At 43.0% G+C, this 14,363-nt stretch overlaps 1 protein-coding gene across 2 annotated transcripts in view; it reads left to right on the top strand.

The window, feature by feature from the left end:
• DSE (dermatan sulfate epimerase) overlaps positions 1–14,363 on the top strand; it is a 258,865-nt gene that overhangs the window by 229,894 nt on the left and 14,608 nt on the right. The gene's annotated exons all lie outside the window — the stretch shown is intronic.

Consider the following 14,363-nt stretch of genomic DNA (forward strand, 5'->3'; position numbering starts at 1 on the left):
GAAGAGGCCGAGCAGGTCTCGGAGACACCTTCTGTTAGGCCAAATTGCCCGGGTGCAAAAAGCAGGCATGCATGCCCATTGCATTCCCATTGCACTTTTGATAATATACTCCCTCACATTACATTGATAGCAACCTGGGGATCACCACTCATAGGGCTACTAACCACTTAGGCGAGCAAATGCACCGGCTCGGACCCTGTTCCACTTTTCCGGTGCTGGGCCTGTTCCCAACGTTGACCCTACCGAACTGAGAAAGCCTGATTTCTCACTGCCCTTTCCTCAGTATGTCATTATGGAGCCTAGGATATTGGAACCTCAATTGAGCTCACATAATTTAGTGCTGACTAACTTCCATCCAAGAGCATTGGTAAGACTCCTTTGGCATTCCTGCCTGAGAGGATGGAATTTCCCCTGCGGTTGTGATGGGAAATAAAGATCAGAATGCAAATCATGTGTAAAAATAAGCCACAGGGGCCGGGAAGATAGAAGTAGTGAGATGCGTTTACCAAATAAATATGATGTGATTTGTTTTGGTTGAATTGTAAATTTTAGATAGCTGTGGTCCCTTGTACAGTTGCATCACCTTGGTTCTGCTATGGCACCAAACCTTCTGAGAAATACACTTTATTTGAGCAATGTATAGAGCAGGTGAACTGGGTCTCTGCTCCTTTGGAAGCACATAGAGGTTCCAATATAATGAGAGGAATGGTTCCTAGTCATCACATACACTGGTTGGCTGGAACAGGATGGTACCTGAGCCCTGAACATGTCAGCACCAACCCTGACATGGGTGTCACAGATCAGAGAAACCTTGACTACATCATCGCTGCCAGTGAACTGAATGAGAATAAATGAGAATTGGAATGCATTTTTATAGCAGACTCATTTTTTTCATTCTTCAATTATTTTTTAATTGCTCCCTCTCGTTGGGCTTCAATCACAAACAGCTTGCACACCTACATTGAAATTATGTGCTGCAAAAAAATCTAATTCACCGGCATAAATTGCAAATCCAGTACCTTAGGAAGAAGATTTTATGAATTTTCACAAACAAAAAAACAACATGTGACTGTAATCATCCATTGGTATTGAGTTGGAAAGGTCGGCTTACCGTGGGAGCAGACCTGTGGTATTTGGGAAAATGGAGAACTCTCACAAAGTTGTAACATTATGGGTATTTATACACTTTCCCAGTGGTTGTCCAAGCTCATTTGCATCCATCCATAAGTGACACAAGAGGCGAGAGTGAGTGTACAAACTGGGTATAAAAAGAACCAAACCCCCCCAATTTTTAGGATTCCCCTCCCAGGCGGTACTAAGACCAATTGTCTGCTTACTGTGGGCTTAGACCCGTCCATTGCTTACCATTGGTTGTGTTTATTGACACACGCCTTTATTTGCTGTTTATTGTCAAGCTTTCTTTCTTCTTGTGTTTGCCAATACTCTGCAGTGTAGTTTCTTTACTTGTGTCCTTCCAATGATACCTTTTTGGGCACCACTTTGCTCTGTCTTGCCCTTGTCCTTCTCACCCACCTGCTCAGTGTTGCTCTCGCGTGCCTCTCATCAGTGGCGGCTCCTTGCCCCACTGCCAGGAGCAGCAAAGAAAGGAAAAAATTATATGATGATAACAGAATGTTATTATTATTTAATTTTTTCCTCCTGCTGCGGCAGTGCGTGAAGGGGCGGGGCGGAGCTGTAGGGAAGGAGGGGACACTCCTGTGCGCAATGACTGTTTAGTCGGCTCTCTTGGGCCGCCCAAAACAGTCATGTGCATTCCCCTGCTCTCCATGAAGGCTGCATTACAGCCTGGATGGAGAACGTGCCCACCCCTACAGCCCCTGGCTGAACGCCGTGTTACGGCGCTCAGACCAATCACAGCGCTCCATTGGAGCGTTGTGATTGGCTTAGGGTTGGGAGCCGGGCTGCCTGCTTCATGTTCTGACCTGGAGACTGACACAGGCAGCAGGAGAGAAGACGCAGGACCCGGCCGCGGCTGCAGGGAAAGTTTTTCTTTTATTATTAGTTTTTTTTTTAAGCAGTCCGCGAGAATTTACCAATCCATCTCGGATTGGTAAATAACAAAAAATGGCACCCTCATTATGTTCCTAAAAGAGGATAGGGAGACCATCTAGAAATGTGGTGCGATAATAATTTTAAAAATACACGAAAACAATTATCATTCATTATTTGTGATCAAAGTAACACCTTAGATTATGCTTTCTAAAAACAATGCCATTTGTCTGAAGCAAGGATGAGATCACTGATGTTCTCCCTTTCTCCACACCATAATGTTACATTTATGAATATCTGACATGATTAACTTTAAATTCGGATAATTGTGTCTCATGCTCCCTTGTCAAAATGAATGTTTTGACATGGGAGTTTCCTTCAATAAAGAAGCACCCATGATATACAAAGTTATTTATTTTAAATAGATAGGGCCGGCTGGGATTAAAAATGAGCCCTGCATAGATATTACAAGATGCCAGTGAGCAAGTGTAACAAGCAAACTTGACTCTGTCCATAGAGTTTTGAATAGAGGTGATTTTCCCCTAATGAAAATGTTTAAAAAATGGTACAAACAATGCATTGTATAGCATATATGTCCAAATATGCTGGCAAAAAATGTATGGGATTTACAGGCAGTTTTTGAAGGGAACAAATGAAATAGTCCTATAGATCATGATATCCCAAAGTACCCAGGACGAATATTTTTCCAAAACAGAAAACAGGTGTGTGAATTAAACAAAAATGGTGTGCGAAGTATAATAAAAGCTGAATGCACAGCAGGTAAACCTTTGTGCCACAGAAGAGGCAGTGCCTTTCCCATGCAGTGTTCCCAACTGAGTACATGCAGATACAAACACCCATACCAAGAGAATAAATACCACTTTTAATTTCTGCACCAGAACATAGGGGCATATTATCAAGTAAGGGCGTTACATTATCGCCGCTTTTATCGGCAGGAAACTGCCGATAAAGCGGCGATAATGGGCTTGATAATATGCTCTATGAATTCCAATCGAAGCCCATGTTAGATGTCTTCACATCTAACATGGGCTTCGATTGGAATTCATAGAGCATATTATCAAGCCCATTATCGCCGCTTTATCGGCAGTTCCTGCCGATAAAAGCGGCGATAATGTAACGCCCTTACTTGATAATATGCCCCATAGTGCATTTCACTGCTCCTTTGCCAGTTAAGAGTGCTGCCTGTCCTGCAGATTACCTGCTACTTGATGTCCCTGTCTGCCAGAGATGCCACAGAAATCCCCAGAGCACTTCTCAGAATGCCATTTTGTCAGAAGTGTTTACAGAGGATCAGCACATTCAGTGCTACTCAGTGTAACAGGAGATTCACTGTGACTGGGCTGCATGCTGCCCTGCCTGTTGTTTCTGGTGCTAGTCCAGGGCACATTACTTAATGTAGAAGCTCTTTCTTCAGACTTAGAATTATCCAGTAGGTTACAACAACAGCTATGACACCAGTGTTAACAGTGCCCTAACAGGAAAACTGCAGAATGTAATATCCACCACAGACCAGAAACCATAATGAAAAGATAAATACAGCACCACTCTCATGCCAAAAATCACATTGTCCAATTGTGTTAAATCACTATTGCCATGCTAGTATTCACTGCCTTGTTAAGTACAGCATCATTATCAAGACTGAAAGCAAATTTCCAGTAGCGGCTGGCAGGGAACGGCTATGTGGGCCGGGGGTGGCGGGGAGAAAATAAAAAGAATTATTTAAAAAAATACCACTTATCTTTTCCCCGCCTGCCGCCTCTCCTCCGTCTTGTTCAGCTTCCTTCTTCCTGCAGTCCCGGCAGCCTGAAGCACCTGGCTCCTGGACTCCCCATAGCCAATCATAACGCTGCAATGCAGAGTTGTGATTGGCCTGAGCGCCGTGGCTCAGTGCTCAGACGGGGACAGGGAGGCTTTGCATGTTCCTAACCAGGCTGTGTAATGCAGCCCTGTGGGAAACATGCAAAGTGTGCATGACTGTTTGGTTGGCCTAAGAGGGCTTGCCAAACAGTCATGTGCACTTAGGGAGTGTGCAAACCATTCCTCCCCCTGTGCCATCAGCCCCGCCCTGCCATAAGCGAGCCCGCAGCTAAAAAAAATATTATAATAGCAACATTATTATCATTTTATTTTTGCTGCTCTGCTCTGGGAGCAGTGAGGCGACGTTCCTCCGCCTTATGTTAAACACCATTGCAATGCAATCATTCCCATTGATTTGGGGTTTAATGCAGCATTGACAATCAAAATACACATTGGCCAGCCAAGTATGTACAGCACCTATTTTATCTCAGAATCCATATTGCCCCACTGTGCCCTGCACCATTAACATGCCAGAAACCAACGGCATAGTTTTTTTTTACATCTTGAGGCCTAGAGCAGCTCCAAAGTATATTGGCACCCTAGGTGAAGTGGATTATTTTGCACAATCCACTCCTCTTTTGATTGGCACTCTAGGAGCCTTGCACGTGCTCAGTGGGTTTATAATTGATGACCCCAGTAGGGGGAGCTATGGGCCACTGTGTGTTATTAAATCATAGAAACAGTCTTGTTGAGCTCCATTGCATCCCCATGCATCCCCATGTGACATACAGTATAAGCAGCTATTCAATTGTGATACATCCACAGTGATTAACATGTTAACAGAATGAGGTTTAAGTGGTAGTCCCGCTTTCTCATGAGAAGTCCACCAGCAAGGCGGCTTGTTCTTCGTGAATAAGTCTGCTTAATAGAAAAAGGGGTGCAACATATTACTACTGACACAAGATGTAACTTTGTGAATATTTACAAAAGTGTTTCTTTAAATTACCTAGCATGGAAACCTGCTCCTGAAAAATTCATGAGTAAGTGTATTTTCAGAGTGAGAAAGGAAATTGAACAGTAACAATATTTAATGGAGGTGTTGAAGCTGGTATTATCTAGACATTTACAAAAAAAAGTGAAAAACACATTGAAAACCCTTTTCTGAAACTACTTCTGGTTTTGAGGGTTAGGCTTAAGATGCTATAGCATTATAGCAGTTTATTTACAAATGCCATAGATCTCTGTGTGCACTCCTGGAATTAAAAAAAATAGCAAAATAGTACATCTAGAACAGACATAGACTTTTGTCTATTGGATTAGATGTAATGGGCCACTGAGAACTAATGTGGTGTGAAGGATTGCTTGTTTCTTGCCAGTTGCAGTGCCAGGGTAAATATTAGCACTTCTGTATTTAGAAACCGGAAAATATGTTCAGTATGCATTAGGCAAAGTGGATTCAGACAGAATTCCTTTGCTAGCTGGTAAGAAGGTTACTGGGTGTTTGTTGTGGTTTTCAGGTATCATTAGGAATGTTTGATTTGTAGTAAAAGAACTTGGCCGGAGTTTCATACCTATATTTTTGTAGTGCGTCATCAAGCCTGGGAGGCAATATAATGCCACCTCAGTGGTTATCACTAGTAATTAAAATACTTTAAACTGAACCCTACTTGTAGCGTCCTCCGCAGCTCAGGAGCATGTAGATGAATTACACCACACGGGAGCTGCTGTCAAGCATTATTTTATTCTTCAGCATACACTCCCGCACTGCCCATTACATCATGCTTTCCGTTAACCACACCCTAAGACTTCTCTGCATATTACGTATTTCCTCTTCAGTGTCCACCTTGAACCGCAAGGGTTCTAGACCACATATTATCAATATGCTATATCTCCCCCTATATTAAATAAAAAGTCGAAGCCATCAGTAAAATCACATTTCTTCAATTAGTCGACGAGGGGCTCGCACTTGTCTGCCGGCTCAGGTGATCCGGAATTATCGAGGTCCAACCTGATTGGGCAATGGTGACATAGTCTCAGGTATTTGAGCTGGACCTGCTGGTGGGATCACCTCACGTGTGGTTTCAGGACTCAACAAGTGTTGCTGTAGGTGTTTAAAATGTGATGTGTCCTGAGTGATGGATAGTCTAGGACGATGTGCTGTCACCATATGTCCCTTGCGCGCCACAACCTGTAAAGACTCAGCGGCAGAAGGTGTGTCTGTTTTTCATCTTCCTCTCTGCTTAACAGTCCCTAGTCTCCTTTGTCAAAGACTGTCTCCTGGGCATGGTGACACTGATCTGCATACGTTTTCATTTTCTTTTTCCGAGTCGTGCCAGTGTCTCAAACCTTGTCAGTATTCATTTTTTAAAATTTTACTTTACAGAGGTTTATATAGCGCAAACTTGACCCGAAGGTATAGGGTATCAGAGCGTTTTACATGAGCACCAGTTGTGTTTACATGAGGACACATTCATTTTTGTTAGGCGCGGGTAGTGATTCGCCTAGAATCACAGAATGTTGGCATCCTTGCGGAAACTCGAACCTGGTTCCCCAGATTTGAGGTTGACCGCCGTAGCCTTTAGGCCAACTCCTCTACCCAATTCATTGATCGAGTAGGGGTCCATTGAGGTCGTTTTGTTCTGATGGCTCTCCCAAATAGCAAGGTTGCTGGATTCGCACCAGTTGTGAGTGAGGAGGTGAGTGATAGGCTCAGAGGGCCTGGCACATGGCTTGGTTCCAATCGATTCTCTTTTCGGACGCTTGTTGAATGACTCTCCTGAGGTTGCCCATGAATCGCTTAACTACACCATTGGCTCGGGCCAGAGAGGTGTACTCTATTGGTGTTTGAGATTGAGTCATGCAAGAAATTATTTGAACTCTTTGCTGTTAAAGGGCAGAACCATTGTCAGATCTGAGGAACTTGGTGATACCCCACGGTGTGCAATGGTGTTCATTTCCTAAAGGCCCAAAAAAGTAAACTGCAATCCTCTCTCAAGCAAAAGCAGGAAGGTCAGACATCACCTTGGGGGACAAATAATTTCAAAAGTGGCACGCCTGCACCTCCTTCTCGACTCGCTCATCTAACTTAGGGAACCACACTCGATCTCTAAGGGCTCTTTTGTTGGCTAGGATACCACGGTGTCCTTCATGGTCCAGCTCAATGACCCACTGCATTAGGTTTCCAGGTATTGTGATTCTCAAACTTTGCAATATTATGCTTTCTTGGGTGACTGCTAACTCATCCTGTACATTTTGGAACTTTTGGAATTCAACTTCATTATCAAGGGGGCGGGTACTTTTCCTTCATGCTTGCATGGTAATAAGTTCTTTGATTATGGTCAGGTCTTTATCTACATTGCTGATTGGTTCCACAGACAGATCCAATGGTGTGCTGGATCTCACAATAAAGTTGAGATATACTTCAGCTGTCTTGGATGCCAAACTGTGACGATGTAGCAGCACTCGTGAAACGTAATCTGCAGGGCTTTGACCCTCTCCCGGCTTGTGCACGCTCCTATAGTTGTACTCTTGCAATCTTAACATCCACCTCTCAATATGAGGTGGCATCTTAGCCTTCAGGTTTCCAAAAATTATAAGCCACGCCTGGTGATCCATGATGACAGTGAATCATTTTCCTTTGAGGAATACATGAAAATGTTTGCAGGCCCACACCACATTCAGACTATCCTTCTCCTGCTGAGAGCGGGCACACTTGGTTTCAGACAGACTTCGACTGGCATAGGCTGCAATGTGTCTCTGAGCATTCGGCTGGCCATTATGTTGTTGCGCAAGGAGTGTCCCTAGCCCTATCAGCTCACATCAATTGTTATTTCGGTATGTAACTCAAGGTCGAAGTAGGCCATTTCAGTTGCATTCTCAATTTCATGTTTAATGTCTTTGAAAGTCTGGTTGCATTCTGGAGACCACTGGAACGATACATTTCGCTTTGTCAAGTCTCAGTGGGGCACTCACTATAGCAAAGTTACTAATTGATCTTGAGCTATAACTGGCCATGCTTAGAAAGGATCACAGCATGGTAACATCCTGGGGGGAAGTGGATGACAGTGCTTGCACCTTGACGGATTATGAAGTCGTACCCCATCAGAGAATATGTGACCAAAACCTTTAGGTTGTTTTTGTGAAACTCACACAGAGTGAGACCTGCATCAGTAAGTAACTGGCACATTTGGGTAATGGCTTTGCCATGTTCTTTCTGTGTTCTCAAAAAAATCAATATGTTATCATTGTAATTGAGAGCATGCTCAACAGGTTGGATTACTCTGTGAACAATGTTCTAAAATATCTCAGCAGCCAAAGATACCCCCAAATCAATCTTTTATATCTGAACAAACCATAATGAGTCGAAAAGGGAGTAGTGTACCTGCAGTCCTCCTCTAACTTGAGTTGATGATATTCTTTATTCAGGTCAAGAGGGGAAAACTCTTTGGCTCCACTCAATTGCAAGACCATATCCCCTATGTGTGGACCAGGGTGTCTCTCCATCTTAATTGCCTTGTTTGCCTGGCACTTATCAACGCAAATGTGCCTCTCTCCACTACTGACCTTTTTTAGTACTGCTACTAAGGGCTAAACCCATGGCGTGCGGCATGTGAAACATTCAATGGTGTCATGTTTTAGGAGTGCTTCTAACTCTTTGTTTACAAATTCTTGTAGATGAAAAGCAACTTTACAGTGTTGCTGAGCAACAGGGTGAATGTCTTCATTGATATGAAGCTGGACTTTAATTTTCTTGAGTTTCTCCAGGGCATGGAGCAACGACGGGAACTGGCTTGTGATCTCTGATTGAGTACAGAGGTTGTAGTTGAGGAATATCAACCCCACGTCAGCAGCGTTGGCAAAAATGGTGGCTTGCACCAATGTCTTTTTGTGTCGTATTTTCATTGTGAACGAGTCTTGGCTTCACAATGGATCAGAAGCAGCCTAGGTATATACCTTTGTGCTTGACAGAGTGAGATGAGGCACAGTGAATAGGCTGTAACTTTTTCAGGCATTATATTAATTGACACACTAATGTCTATAATGAAAGGTATTGGGTGATCGTTCACTTTCAAGTTGATTTTCTAACAGAATCCAAATGAAGTTTGTTGCTTTGTTTGGTGAGCTTTTTTTTAACTGTAATCTTCTTTACAGACACCTAACCCCACATGTGCATGCTGTTCTTTGGTAGATATCCTCAACACATATCAATTTTCTTTGCTGGTACATGATTGTGATGTTAAAGAACCTTTGTACGATGAGCTTGATGACGATTCATTTTCCTGGGTTTCTACTTTTTGCAGCTGATATTGCTTTTTGGTCTTAGGGGCGTTGCGAGAATGCTTTTGGAAAGTTCTTGCGTCCATTTTTCTTGCCGTCGTGACATACTTGATTTTCCTTTAGCTCAGCACCCAGCTATGAAATGGTTCTCTTTCCCACAACCTTTGCAGACTTGTCCTATGGCTGAACATTTACCTTCATGAGGAAACGAAAATTCACATTGGCAGCATAGCTTTGTTTTCTTTGAAGACATTGACTTACGTGTATTTTGTTTATGCTTGTGCTTGCTTTTCACAATCTGTGCCGATTCATTGTGTGCTGTTCCTGCTTCCATGTCAGCCACTTGTCGGTCTGTGTGTTTTTCTCCTCTATTAGCCATCAGCATTTTCTCTAGACTGTGTGATTCCCACAGCATGTGCCTTCTAAACAAATCTGAAAGGCAGTCATCAATGACTCTGAGGCTCATGGCTTCTTTGTAGGTGAAGTCACAGAACTTGCGATGTTTAATGAGTGCATCAAGTCTTTCAACAACCACGTCCATTGTATCACCAACCTGTTGTCATGCTTGGTTGAAGATATATCTTTCATAGTGTACATTCAGCATTGTATTGAACTTGGTCTCCCAACATTTCTTTGAACCTTTTGGTACGATTTTACATCAGTCGGTGATATTTTCCTTAGCACTTCTTTCACTCCATCACCTGCAAGCTTTTGCAAATATTTGATGACCTTCTTGTCATCTTCTTCCTCTAGTGCTTCTATGAAGTCATCAAATGTTTTGATCCATTCAGCCCACCTTGCACCAATGTTCTGATTATTAGAAGTGTCGAAAGGTGGAGGCAGCCTTAGGAGCACAGCTGCATAGCATTTCACGTTCCCTTCTTTCGTCATTGTGTTGGCACGTGCCATTCAGGCAATCATGGTGCAGGCTGGCACCCACGGACAACTTCTGCAATCCAAAGTCATTGGAGAAGTATGTGTCACAGTATGCCTCAGTCATCCTTGACAGTTAGTAAGTTCTGTGTTTTTCGTACCTTGGTGGCGTTATTGTTATTTCTTGATTCCTCTTACTAATGGCTCTGTCTTCGGAGTGCAGCGCAACATCTTTGTCGACTACCTCACTGGCGGTATAGGCAAGCGTTTTGAATATGCTCCTCTGTAGGTGCTTCATTTTCTTCTGTGGACGTGTATGGGCCGGAGCAGGGCTTTGAATCCACATGTGCTGGTTGCAGACAACTCTGCATCGATTCTGGGCGCACGTGGCAAGCATGAGCAGTTTAGCGTATTGTTGCAAAATCTCAGGGAGAGCAGTCTTGCTTTCTAGGGCATGTATCCCCTACTCATCGTCAGTTGTAGCGTCTTCCCCTTCCCAGGAGCATGCAGATGAACCACCCCACATGGAAGCTGCTATCAAGCCTTACTTTATTCTTCAGGAAGAAATAATTGAGAACCCAGTCGCTTTTTGATTCTGCCACTTTTTTTATTTAGAGCAGATTTTTTGCACACCACCGTGTTTAATCAGTGGGTGTTATAGTTATTTTTTTTCATGTACAAGTTTCGTCACTTGTGTGGATTATTGTGATTGTCTGGGGACTTGCCTTGTCATACACAAGTGGGTATTTGCTATGTACAAAATTTACATTAAACACCATAAACAAACAATTATGTTACAAATATACAAAAATATTTATACTATACAATTCTCACAATATGCATTTACGTGAGGAAAATTACGAACTATACCCTACTAACTGGTTTCAACACTAGACCTTCATCATATGACCTTTGTATGTTTGAGGTCTAGTAACGCAAAGGCAAAATTTTCAAAAATTATTTTTTGACCATAACTTATAGCATAGTGTTCAAAGTCCTTTGCGCTAATTAAAGTTCGTTTATTTCAGTGAACCAAAGAAAGCCGACGCGTATCCAAGCCTGTGTGTGTAATCGTCAGGCTCTTCTTCAGGGCGTTGGTTAGTTGGGTACCTTTCCGCGAAAGGCAGTTTGAGTCTGTCTGTCTGGGGGCGCTTCTGGCTGGCAGGTCGTTATTTACCTATTTTCTCTGTCAGTGCGGACCGTGATTGGGATTCTGATTTTCTTTATTCTTTGTTCCCACTTTGTTTGGGCGGTAGCGGCAGGGTTTCGAATTTCAGCCCGCAGGCTGGCCGCTGCTCGGGCACTGTTAGCGGCGTCTTTTTTTGCTCTACTAAAGTTTTGTAGCATAAGCGAACAAATCTCTCAACACAGAAGCAGGCAGGAAGACTGTGGAAACCATGAACAACCCCCCAGCTTATGCGACAAAACTTTAGTAGAGCAAAAAAAGACGCCGCTAACAGTGCCCGAGCAGCGGCCAGCCTGCGGGCTGAAATTCGAAACCCTGCCGCTACCGCCCAAACAAAGTGGGAACAAAGAATAAAGAAAGTCAGAATCCCAATCACGGTCCGCACTGACAGAGAAAATAGGTAAATAACGACCTGCCAGCCAGAAGCGCCCCCAGACAGACAGACTCAAACTGCCTTTCGCGGAAAGGTACTCAACTAACCAACGCCCTGAAGAAGAGCCTGACGATTACACACACAGGTTTGGAAACGCGTCGGCTTTCTTTGGTTCACTGAAATAAACGAACTTTAATTAGCGCAAAGGACTTTGAACACTATGCTATAAGTTATGGTCAAAAAATAATTTTTGTAAATTTTGCCTTTGCGTTACTAGACCTCAAACATACAAAGGTCATATGATGAAGGTCTAGTGTTGAAACCAGTTAGTAGGGTATAGTTCGTAATTTTCCTCACGTAAATGCATATTGTGAGATTTGTATAGTATAAATGTTTTTGTATATTTGTAACATAATTGTTTGTTTATGGTGTTTAATGTAAATTTTGTACATAGCAAATACCCACTTGTGTATGACAAGGCAAGTCCCCAGACAATCACAATAATCCACACAAGTGACGAAACTTGTACATGGAAAAAAAATAACTATAACACCCACTGATTAAACACGGTGGTGTGCAAAAAATCTGCTCTAAATAAAAAAAGTGGCAGAATCAAAAAGCGACTGGGTTCTCAATTATTTCTTCCTACAGTATTGTGTCCTACCCAGGGCTAAATAGGGCACGACCCCTTCTGATTCCAACTTTATTCTTCAGCATATACTCACACACTGCTCATTACATCATACTTTCGTTTCATAATCTTTTATTCGGTTACCACTTGTTTGCAACCATAAAAAGTACAAGTTAAAACAGTAGAAAAAATAAAATTATTTTTACATACAAATGAGAAGAAATTGGATAAAAATAAGAATATTTACACAAGAACACAATTTATCAATCAAGAGCTTGTCGTATTTTGATGGTAGCTTTTAGAAAAGTAGCTATACATTTTGCGGAGTGAATTGAGTCCAAAAGTTGTAGGGAGAGATAAGCTAGATGACATGACCTATAACCAAGTGATCGGAGAAGTGGAAGAATCCAAGTTTTTCGTGGTATTTTATAGTATGAGCAGAGGAAAATGATATGTAATGTTGATTGGGTCGATACTCCGTCACATGGACAGTTCATAATGTCACTCGACCAATTCTGTATTCGAGGAAAGGAAACCAGACGGAAAAAGGTGTTAAAACGAAATCTTGTCAAAAGATATTTTTCGTAATTAGAAAAATAATACGATAGATAAGGTTGGGTACCTTTGACAAGTTGAATTGCTTGGATTTGAGAATTGAGAGGCTTTACAATCTCAATTGAGCTACGGAGTTCTCTCAGGTGGTCCATGCTTATTTTCTTTAGCTCTTTTCTCGAAATGTCCTCCACACTTGGTGGATCGTCAAAGTATGAGCTACGACCTAGATCTCTGAAAAATTTCTCCACATATGCTAACCAAGGAATCCTTCGCCAATTCGTTAAAGCCATACAGTCCTTGATCAACGAACGAGTTAGGTGACACTGGTTTTGACCATATACGTTGCCATAAGAGAATTGGTTGGGAACGTATGTAATCCGTGATGTAATCCATTCCAAGCTCATTGTGGGTAGCATAGGTCGGAGCGCTTTGTGGAAGGGCCAACAAGTATTTAACGAACCCGTTCTCTACTATTTGAATAGAATCTATTGGGCCATAGCTCCAAACTCCCGCGCCATAGGTAGCCACACTGTGGCATTTTGCATAATAAATTTTTAGGAGTTCTGGGGGAGCAGGTTTGCCAAGTTTCCTAGAGAAAGAAACCAATGCCGTTGTTGCTCGCTGGAAAAAAGAAGTTTCCTGCTGGCCGTAGCCTGCCGCCAGCTTAAAGAGTCGTCCACCAATATCCCTAAGTATGGATAGGCAGAAGTTTTTTCCAGTCTTGACTTTTCCACGAAGATTGCTCTAGGTTTCTTGACCTTGGGGCCGATGTACATGGTGAACGTCTTTTTTATGTTAATTTTGAGTCCAAGAGAGCCCATAAAGGAGCAGTACTTATCAAGCTGCTTTTGTAGTTGGTTAAGCGTCCTGGCAATAATGACTGTGTCATCTGCGTAAAGCAGCGTTGGTATAGGGCGGTGGTTGATCTGGGGTAAATCCTGGCTCCCTTCTAGCATAGCCAGCTCAAGTCCATTGGTGTAAAGATTGAACAAGAAGGGAGCCAGTACACATCCCTGTCTAACCCCTTTTTGGATGGAAAAAGATGAGGATAGCTCGCCATTGACTCCAAATCTGACACGCGCCGTTGCGTCCGAGTAGAGTTCTCGGAGAAAGACTATAAGTGCTGGGTCCACCTTAAGGTCGCTGAGAATAGCCCAGAGTTTGGAGTGCTGGATACAGTCAAAGGCTGCACTAAGGTCCACGTAGACTAGGAAGATGTTACCTCCTTTCGCTGCAGCATACTTCCCAATTAAGAGGGCGAGGTTCAGGGCCTGCTCCACAGTTCCAAGACCCTTCTGGAAGCCATATTGCAGGTCGGTCATGATGTTATTTGTCTGGGCCCAAGATTGTAGTCGATCCAGAACCACCCGGCCCGCAACTTTGCCCATGGAGTCCAGAAAGGAGATAGGCCTGTAGCAGGCAGGATCATTTCGATCACCCTTTTTGAAGATAGGGAGCAGGATAGACGTTGACCATGACTCTAACAGCCCTATTGATGTTGCGGCGGAGAGGACCTGGGTAAGAAGGGGTGACCAGAGTTCGAAATTGTGTAGAAAAAAGTCTAAAGGAACACCATCAGGCCCAGGAGCCTTACCAAGTTTAGACGCCTTAAGAGCTTTAGCAACCTCTGCATGGGTAAA

The sequence above is a fragment of the Lissotriton helveticus genome, chromosome 6 (assembly GCF_964261635.1).
Source record: "Lissotriton helveticus chromosome 6, aLisHel1.1, whole genome shotgun sequence".
Taxonomy (NCBI): domain Eukaryota; kingdom Metazoa; phylum Chordata; class Amphibia; order Caudata; family Salamandridae; genus Lissotriton; species Lissotriton helveticus.